At 45.5% G+C, this 11,059-nt stretch overlaps 1 long non-coding RNA gene across 1 annotated transcript in view; it reads left to right on the top strand.

Annotated features, from left to right (window-relative positions):
• The first annotated feature begins 3,055 nt into the window (after positions 1–3,055).
• Positions 3,056–11,059, top strand: part of LOC142249174 (uncharacterized) — a 39,118-nt gene continuing 31,114 nt past the window's right edge. The window contains exon 1 of the long non-coding RNA XR_012725003.1: positions 3,056–3,138. This is a non-coding gene — a long non-coding RNA (uncharacterized LOC142249174). The remainder of the gene's footprint in view (positions 3,139–11,059) is intronic.

Below are 11,059 nucleotides of genomic sequence, written 5' to 3'. Positions count from 1 at the left end.
TAATCTAGTGGTTTAGTGTCTAGCCCTGGTAATCTAGTGGTTTAGTGTCTAGTCCTGGTATTCCAGTGGTTTAGTGTCACCTCTGCTTCTGAAGTCCACTTGGCCATAGCCAACTTCGCACCTTTAAGGAGGTCGGTCAGGGGTGCTGCACTCACAGCGAAGTTTGGGATGAACCGTCTGCAAAATACCACAATTCCAAGAAATGCCCTGATTTGCTTCTTTGACAGTGGTTTTGGCCAATTCTTGGCCAATTCTGGATGGTGTACAGTTTATTTATTTGGGGCTTGCTTTCGCTCCTTCCATCTACATAGCCTAGGTATTTGTCCTCCTCCTTCCCCCTGGCATACTTCTTTGAGTTTATAGAAAACCCTATCTTCCTTAGAGCATCAAACACCGCACAGATCTTTTGTTAGACGACGTCCCGACTCCGTGCTGAAAATCATGATGTATTTCTTGTCAGGAACTAGAAACTGGTCCATGGACCTCTGGAAGGTGGCTGGAGCTCCTTGCAACCTGAACAGCATCCTTTTATACTGAAAGCAGCCATCATGTATAGAAAAGGCCATCTTCTCCTTAGCTTCTTGCGTTGGAGGGATTTGCCAATACACTTTCGTTAGGTCAAGAGTCATTGGGATGACTGTCACTAGGTGGCGCTAGACACTACTTGCATGCAGTAAATGGAGAGGTAGTCAGACAGCCCGTGATCATAAACCAGGAGGGCATGACAGTACACGGGGGGCAGACAGAGACGAGGTCAAAGTACAAGCCAAAGGTCAGGGTTCCAGGAGAGTACCTACAAGATACAGGGAGCAGACGGGGACGTGGTCAGGAGGAAGTCTGAGGTCAGAAGCCAGGAAGTAACAACAGAAACAGGGGAGGACAGGCAGAAACTGGTAATCAGCAGTCCGGAGTCGAGAGACCAAGGGATACTTCACACACAGCGAGATCGCTACTGAGATCGCTGCTGAGTCACGTTTTTTGTGACCTCATTAGCGATCTCGCTGTGTGTGACACTGAGCAGCGATCTGGCCCCTGCTGTGAGATCGCTGCTCGTTACACACAGCCCTGGTTCATTTTTTTATTGTTGCTCTCCCGCTGATAAGCACACATCGCTGTGTGTGACAGCGAGAGAGCAACAATCCTGAATGTGAAGGGAGCAGGAGCCGGCGTCTGACAGCCTGTGGTAAGCTGTAACCAAGGTAAACATCGGGTAACCAAGGTGGTTACCCGATATTTACCTTCGTTACCAGCCTCCGCAGCTCTCACGCTGCCAGTGCCGGCTCCTGCTCCCTGCACAGCTAAGCTAAGCGGTGTGAGCTGGTAACTAAGGTAAACATCGGGTAACCATACCCGATGTTTACCTTAGTTACCAGTGTCCGCAGCTTCCAGACGCCGGCTCCGTGCAAGCGCAGCGTCGCTTGCACGTCGCTGCTGGCTGGGGGCTGGTCACTGGTCGCTAGTGAGATCTGCCTGTTTGACAGCTCACCAGCGACCATGTAACGATGCAGCAGCGATCCTGACCAGGTCAGATCGCTGGTCGGATAGCTGCTGCATCGCTAAAGTGTGAAGGTACCCTAAGCTCTGAACACTGAGCACCACGGGAGCCAACAGCACAACTGTAACCAGGAAGTACGACTGGCGGCATCCTGAGCTAACACGCTCCCTAATGAAGGAGAGCAATCATCGAGGACGAGAAGCATCTGCGACAGCACCTCCCAGAACCAGCGTGGAACCCAATGCTGTGAAACAACCAGTAGAGCGTTCATCCTGCAAAACACTCTGCCCCATAGACAACATGTACAGGCTTTGCAGGAGAGCATAGCAGAACAATATAGAATGTTCTGCACATAGGAATCGTGACAGTGGTAATATAGTGTGCCGACCCTAGCTTCTCAATTAGCTGAACAATACTAGGCACTGGATACACATTTGGAGACTTCATTAAACTTCTGATACTGATTGCAAAATCTCCAATCGCCATTGGGTTTCAGCACCAAGATAATGGGGCTGCACCAGTCACTCTGAGACTCCTCATTGATGCCCAGGCTCAACATTCGCTTCACCTCCTCCGAGATCAGCTGTCAACAGGCTACAGGCATCTGGTATGTCTTCAAGTTCACACGCACATGATGTTCCGTAAGAATCTCATGTTCCGTGATCTGCGCACTTCACGGCAATTCTGAAAACAGGTCTCGGTTTTGCTGGAGCACTTCCCGTCACTGCTGTTTCTAGGCCAGTGACAGTGTTTCTGCCACGGTGACATCCTCAATGAGCCACCAAACATGAAGTTTCACCCGGCTCCCTGTCTCGCAAACGCTTAATCAGGTTGAGGTGCTATACTTGATAAGGCTTTTGTCTTCCTGGCTAGTGGAGCTTATAGTTCACCTTCCCAAGTTTTTCTACCTCTTCACAAGGCCCCTGCCATTTGGACAGAAACTTGATCAGCACTAACACCTGGTCTCCAGGCTTGAATTTTCTTACCCTTGCCAATCGATTGTGGACCCTCTCCTGGGCCTCTTGGGCCTGGAGAATGTTTTGCTTCACAATAGGCATCACTACCACAATCATTTCCTACATCTGCGCCACATGTTCAATTATGCTCCTATAGGGTGTAACTTTGGCTTCTCACGTCTCCTTCGCTATGTTTAGGCATCTTCGAGGATGTTGGTTATAAAGGAATTCAAACTGAGAAAACCAGTAGAGTCCTGTGGAACTTCTCAAATGGAGAACATCGTATACGGGAGCAGACAATCCCAGTTGCAGCCATCTATCCCTACAAACTTCTTGAGCATGGCCTTCAAGGTTTTGTTGAACCTCTTTACAAAACTGTCCATCTGCGGATGTTATACAGACAGGGCCGGATTATAGGCGGGGCAGGCGGGGCTTCAGCCCAGGGGCCCCCACCACAAGAGCTTCTGAGGGGGCCCCCACCACCATCAGTGTGAGCGCCATTTTATTAAGGTTCAGGACCACACTGTACCTTTAAGAGAATTTCAATCTGGCCGTCACTATGCTGCAGACACGCCCACTGCATGCTGTGTGGGCTGAGTCTGCAAGGATGACGTCACCGCGCTGCTGCTTCTTCGTGCCGTACAGGAGCTTGTGGGAGGACCGGAGCCGAGGCCTTGGTGGATGATGGTGAGTGACATCATCCATCATGGTGCCGGGCAGGAGGCTGCAGTGAGGAGGGAGCAGGACGAGATTTCATAGTGTCAGCGGCAGCTCTGCCGGCGGGATCAGTGTGAGTTATTGCAGGAGTGTGAGCTGCTGCAGATCAGGTCGGGCTGTCAGTGCCGGGTCATCGGCCTCATCCCTCCCCTGCAATAACTCACACTGATCTCCAGCACAAACATCACTACACAGAATCCTGCATTGATCACATCTGAGCCTGCAGCACACATTACACTATATGGCCCATATTACATATAGAATATGTGAGGTCCTGTAGGCCCAGGTGTGATCAGTGCAGGGCATTGTATATCTGTGTATATACCACATCCAGTGTACAGAGCAGTGTGATATACTGTGTACATTATATATCACATCCAGTGTACAGAGCAGTGTGATATACTGTGTACATGGTATACCACATCCAGTGTACAGAGCAGTGCGATATACTGTGTACATTATATACCACATCCAGTGTACAGAGCAGTGTGATATACTGTGTACATTATATACCACATCCAGTGTACAGAGCAGTGTGATATACTGTGTACATTATATACCACATCCAGTGTACAGAGCAGTGTGATATACTGTGTACATTATATACCACATCCAGTGTACAGAGCAGTGTGATATACTGTGTACATTATATACCACATCCAGTGTACAGAGCAGTGTGATATACTGTGTAAATTATATACCACATCCAGTGTACAGAGCAGTGTGATATACTGTGTACATGGGATACCACATCCAGTGTACAGAGCAGTGTGATATACTGTGTACATGGTATACCACATCCAGTGTACAGAGCAGTGTGATATACTGTGTACATGGTATACCACATCCAGTGTACAGAGTAGTGTGATATACTGTGTACATGGTATACCACATCCAGTGTACAGAGCAGTGTGATATACTGTGTACATTATATATCACATCCAGTGTACAGAGCAGTGTGATATACTGTGTACATTATATATCACATCCAGTGTACAGAGCAGTGTGATATACTGTGTACATGGTATACCACATCCAGTGTACAGAGCAGTGTGATATACTGTGTACATTATATACCACATCCAGTGTACAGAGCAGTGTGATATACTGTGTACATTATATACCACATCCAGTGTACAGAGTAGTGTGATATACTGTGTACATTATATACCACATCCAGTGTACAGAGCAGTGTGATATACTGTGTACATTATATATCACATCCAGTGTACAGAGCAGTGTGATATACTGTGTACATGGGATACCACATCCAGTGTACAGAGTAGTGTGATATACTGTGTACATTATATATCACATCCAGTGTACAGAGCAGTGTGATATACTGTGTACATGGTATATCACATCCAGTGTACAGAGTAGTGTGATATACTGTGTACATTATATATCACATCCAGTGTACAGAGCAGTGTGATATACTGTGTACATTATTTATCACATCCAGTGTACAGAGCAGTGTGATATACTGTGTACATGGTATACCACATCCAGTGTGCAGAGCAGTGTGATATACTGTGTACATTATATACCACATCCAGTGTACAGAGCAGTGTGATATACTGTGTACATTATATACCACATCCAGTGTGCAGAGCAGTGTGATATACTGTGTACATTATATATCACATCCAGTGTACATTATATATCACATCCAGTGTACAGAGCAGTGTGATATACTGTGTACATGGGATACCACATCCAGTGTACATAGTAGTGTGATATACTGTGTACATTATATATCACATCCAGTGGACAGAGCAGTGTGATATACTGTGTACATGGTATACCACATCCAGTGTACAGAGTAGTGTGATATACTGTGTACATGGTATACCACATCCAGTGTACAGAGCAGTGTGATATACTGTGTACATGGTATACCACATCCAGTGTACAGAGTAGTGTGATATACTATGTACATGGTATACCACATCCAGTGTACAGAGCAGTGTGATATACTGTGTACATGGTATACCACATCCAGTGTACAGAGTAGTGTGATATACTGTGTACATGGGATATCACATCCAGTGTACAGAGCAGTGTGATATACTGTGTACATTATATATCACATCCAGTGTACAGAGCAGTGTGATATACTGTGTACATGGTATACCACATCCAGTGTACAGAGCAGTGTGATATACTGTGTACATTATATATCACATCCAGTGTACAGAGTAGTGTGATATACTGTGTACATGGTATACCACATCCAGTGTACAGAGCAGTGTGATATACTGTGTACATGGTATACCACATCCAGTGTACAGAGCAGTGTGATATACTGTGTACATGGTATACCACATCCAGTGTACAGAGCAGTGTGATATACTGTGTACACACATCAGATGGCATATAATGTGTATATTGTATAACATCTGGTGTCTGTATCACAGTAAACCCGGTCAAATGCTGGGGCCCTGAGCTGTCGGGGGGCCCAATCGCGGTGGCAGGAGTGGCGTACCGCTAGTCAGGGGGCCCGGTGCTAGCGCTGTCACCAGCCTCCCCCCCGCCGAGGATCGCACTTTCAATTGTATCGGCATCGCAGTTGCCGATACAATTGAGAGCAATGATGAGATTGGGCGGCTCTCTCTCATGATTCTCCTCACTGTCTCTGTTGGCAATCTGACAGCTCTGCAGCGGAGCTCGGTGACGTCATCACTGCGCGCCTGCTGATAGGTCGAACAACAGCAATGGACGCGCCGAGGAGACCGGAGCAGCGGGGGAACGAGGAGAAGTCAGTATGTACAATCACTGTGGCCAGACGACCATGGGGGTACATTAAATGATATGGCGGCTGTACACTACATGAGGATGCCTATTGCTATCTGGTTCTCTGCACTGTGCTATATACTGGCTGTATACTACATGAGGGTGCCTAATGCTAACTGGCTCTGCACTGTGCTATATAGGGGCTGTATACTACATGAGGATGCCTAATGCTATCAGGGTCTGCACTGTGCTATATAGGGGCTGTGTACTATGTGAAGGTGCTTAATATTATCTGGTCTGCTCTGTGCTATATAGGGGCTGTGTACTATGTGAGGATGCCTAATGCTATTGGCTCTGCACTGTGCTATATAGGGGCTGTGTACTACGTGAGGATGCCTAATGCTATCTGGGTCTGCACTGTGCTATATAGGGGCTGTGTACTACATGAGGGTGCCTAATGCTATATGGGTCTGCATTGTGCTATATGGGGGCTGTATACTACATGAGGGTGCCTACTGCTATATGGGTCTGCATTGTACTATATGAGGACTGCTTATTGTAATATGGGGGCTGCATAGTGCCATATGGGGGCTGCATAGTGCCATATGGGGGCTGTATACTACATGAGGGTGCCTACTGCTATATGGGTCTGCATTGTACTATATGAGGACTGCTTATTATAATATGGGGGCTGCATAGTGCCATATGGGGGCTGCATAGTGCCATATGGGGGCTGCATAGTGCCATATGGGGGCTGCATAATGCCATATGAGGGCTGCATAATGCCATATGGGGGCTGCATAATGCCATATCGGGGCTGCATAATGCCATATCGGGGCTGCATAATGCCATATCAGGGCTGCATAATGCCATATCGGGGCTGCATAATACTATATGGAGGAATATTGAGGCTGCATAATACTATACCCCCAGCGTTGTATGTCCCTTCCACCCCAGAGCTGTATACCCTAAGAGCTGCATGTCACCCCCCCACCTCAGAGCTGTTTGTCCCCCCACCTCAGAGCCACTGCCCCCCTCTAGAGCTGTATGCCCCCCATTGCTCCATACCCCTTTCCTTAGTAATATTTATGCCCCCCCAGTAATGTGTATGTCCCCAGCCTCTCATGTGATGTGTATATACATCGGTGTTAGTGTGCTCTATGTGCGGCCATGTCTGTTAGTGACTGCCACCAATCAGCGTGGCACAGACACATGCCCAGGAGGAGTTGGATGGAGACAAGCGGGGAGGTGAATGAGACTGTTGCCGGCTTCCCAATATTAAAAATATATATAAAAATATAAAAATGTGTCTGTGTGTGCATGTATGATGTGTATCTGTGTATGATGTGTGTATGTCATCTATGTATGTCAGTGTATATGACTGTGTCTAGATTTATGTCTGTTTATATGTGTTTTTGTGAATTTCTCTTTAAATATATATGTGTACGTATGCCTGTATGTGTATGTATCTGTGCATGTCTGTGTGTGGATGGGGCCCACTGAGACTCTTTCGCCCAGGGCCCACAAAAACCTGGAGCCGGCCCTGCGTGTACCAGTCATGTATTTTCCTGTACACTGTGCAGGGGCATACCTTTGGGGGGCATGCGGCATATTTGCATATTTATCAAAGGGGCACCATTGGAAAGTGTGAGGCAGCAGTATGGTGGGAGAAAATTGTAAGTAGACAGTATTGGGAAAGAAAAGTGTGAGGGGCATAGAATAGAGACTGGGTAGTGGGGGAGGGGGGATAAGCAGTATAGAGAAGGGGCGGCATGGTGGCCAGTGTGAGGGCTCAGTATGGAGGGCACAGTATGCTGAGGCGGGGGAATGTGAGACGGAGGTACAGTATAGTGACTGGATAGTGAAGGACATAGGCAGTATAGAGAAGGGGCAGCATGGTGGCCAGTGTGAGGGCACAGTATGGAGGGCACAGTATGCTGAGGAGGGGGAATGTGAGACTGAGGTGCAGTATAGAGAAGGGGCAGCAAGGTGTGTGAGGGCACAGTATGGAGGAGGGCACAGTATGCTGAGAAGAGGGAATGTGAGACTGAGGTGCAGTATTTATATCTAAATGCTATAGTGCGTGCTCTACTGTTACGGCTAAAATTGTTAACGTTATTGGGCCCCCACCAGATTTTCTGCCCAGGGGCCCCCACCAACCTTAATCTGGCCCTGTATACAGATGTCCTGATTTTAGTAATCTGGAGGACTTTACACAACTCTGTCAACACTCTAGACATGAAGGGTGCACAATCTCCCTTGACAGTCCCATACGGGAGAAGATATGGGCTAGCTTTCAGGATTTACCCCAAATGGAGGAGTTCCTAAGTGGTAGCTACTGTGCGTACTGTGTCACATAGTCCAAGACAACTAGGATATTGATGCATCCTGGTGGACTTGACCAGGGGTTCTACTAAATCCAAAGCAATTCAGTCAACCGGGACCTCTATGATGGGTAAAGTCACTAAGGGACTACTGAAGTGAACAATCGGAATGGTTAGCTGGCAGTTGGGACAGGACCTGCAATAGTTCAAGATCTCTCTGTGACATCCAGGTCAGTAGAACCCTTGAAGGATCCACTCTTGGGTTTTGTCCATGCCCAGATGACCACCAAAGACATGAGAATGGGCCACGTCTACCACCTTACTCCTATATGGCCTTGGTACCAACAGTTGCTCTATTACATCACCTCTCTGCTTGGTAACCTGATATAACAAGTCCCCATTTACAGCGAACTATGGGTACCTGATGTTAGCCCCGACTCCTGAGCAACCCTGTTTAGAACCGTAACATTATCAAAAGTGTCCCTTTAAGCAGGAGGTCCTTCAGTTACACGGTTTAATCATGTATGTACAGCTGGTATAACCTGGACATCTCCTGTATATAATTATATATGCACAGCTGGTATAACCTGGGCATCTCCTGTATATAATTATATATGTACAGCTGGTATAACCTGGGCATCTCCTGTATATAATTATATATGTACAGCTGGTATAACCTGGACATCTCCTGTATATAATTATATATGCACAGCTGGTATAACCTGGGCATCACCTGTATATAATTATATATGTACAGCTGGTATAACCTGGGTATCTTCTGTATATAATTATATATGTACAGCTGGTATAACCTGGACATCTCCTGTATATAATTATATATGCACAGCTGGTATAACCTGGACATCTCCTGTATATAATTATATATGTACAGCTGGTATAACCTGGACATCTCCTGTATATAATTATATATGTACAGCTGGTATAACCTGGACATCTCCTGTATATAATTATATATGTACAGCTGGTATAACCTGGACATCTCCTGTATATAATTATATATGTACAGCTGGTATAACCTGGGTATCTCCTGTATATAATTATATATGTACAGCTGGTATAACCTGGGCATCTCCTGTATATAATTATATATGTACAGCTGGTATAACCTGGGCATCTCCTGTATATAATTATATATGTACAGCTGGTATAACCTGGGCATCTCCTGTATATAATTATATATGTACAGCTGGTATAACCTGGGCATCTCCTGTATATAATTATATATGTACAGCTGGTATAACCTGGACATCTCCTGTATATAATTATATATGTACAGCTGGTATAACCTGGGCATCTCCTGTATATAATTATATATGTACAGCTGGTATAACCTGGGCATCTCCTGTATATAATTATATATGTACAGCTGGAATAACCTGGCCATCTCCTGTATATAATTATATATGTACAGCTGGTATAACCTGGGTATCTCCTGTATATAATTATATATTATAAACATAAATTTGGCCATGGTTAATGCTCCGAGTGGATAGCAAAATGGTATCCCTCGGGAGTGGTGCCGACTCCGGTAGACATATCAAAAAAGGAGAAAAAGGAGATAGGGCACGGGTAATATGCAAAATATAAGTTTTTTATTAAGACAATACAACATGGTATAAAAACACATACAAAAAGGATTGGGTCAGGGGGGCGTGGGTAAGGACTGTCAATCCTTATGTGAAATGTGGGGTAAGAGAAATGCCATACAGAACCAGGCCAGGTTGTATTAACAGGTACAGCGGCTCAATCTATGGGGGCGCACATGAGAAGACCTTGTGCATGGGAAAATGCATATGTGCCTATACAGGCATGTAATTAAACATGTGTCCCCCAAAGAACATAGTAAAAACAGGTAGCAAGGTGAATACAAAAACACCAGTCTCTCCAGTGGCTATGAGGCAGTGCTAGGGTTAATGAAAATAAAGCCACAGGGCAGAGAATGTGCCAATGAAGTCAATATTTTCCTATAGAAAAAGCGTCTGCGAAACGGCTGTTGGAGGTTCACTTCTTGCCTCCAGAGCCAGCCCTCCTCACCACCAGGTAATACAGCGGCTCCTTTATATACAGGTACAGGGTGCTCACTACTTTAATGCACATTCTCTGCCCTGTGGCTTTATTTTCATTAACCCTAGCACTGCCTCATAGCCACTGGAGAGACTGGTGTTTTTGTATTCACCTTGCTACCTGTTTTTACTATGTTCTTTGGGGGACACATGTTTAATTACATGCCTGTATAGGCACATATGCATTTTCCCATGCACAAGGTCTTCTCATGTGCGCCCCCATAGATTGAGCCGCTGTACCTGTTAATACAACCTGGCCTGGTTCTGTATGGCATTTCTCTTACCCCACATTTCACATAAGGATTGACAGTCCTTACCCACGCCCCCCTGACCCAATCCTTTTTGTATGTGTTTTTATACCATGTTGTATTATCTTAATAAAAAACTTATATTTTGCATATTACCCGTGCCCTATCTCCTTTTTCTCCTTTTTTGATATAATTATATATGTATAGCTGGTATAACCTGGGCATCTCCTGTATATAATTATATATGTACAGCTGGTATAACCTGGGCATCTCCTGTATATAATTATATATGTACAGCTGGTATAACCTGGGCATCTCCTGTATATAATTATATATGTACAGCTGGTATAACCTGGACATCTCCTGTATATAATTATATATGTACAGCCGGTATAACCTGGGTATCTCCTGTATATAATTATATATGTACAGCTGGTATAACCTGGGCATCTCCTGTATATAATTATATATGTACAGCTGGTATAACCTGGACATCTCCTGT

The sequence above is a fragment of the Anomaloglossus baeobatrachus genome, chromosome 8 (genome assembly GCF_048569485.1).
Source record: "Anomaloglossus baeobatrachus isolate aAnoBae1 chromosome 8, aAnoBae1.hap1, whole genome shotgun sequence".
Taxonomy (NCBI): domain Eukaryota; kingdom Metazoa; phylum Chordata; class Amphibia; order Anura; family Aromobatidae; genus Anomaloglossus; species Anomaloglossus baeobatrachus.
The sequence above is the reverse complement of the archived record's forward strand: the minus strand, read 5'-3'. Positions and strand labels throughout refer to the sequence as shown.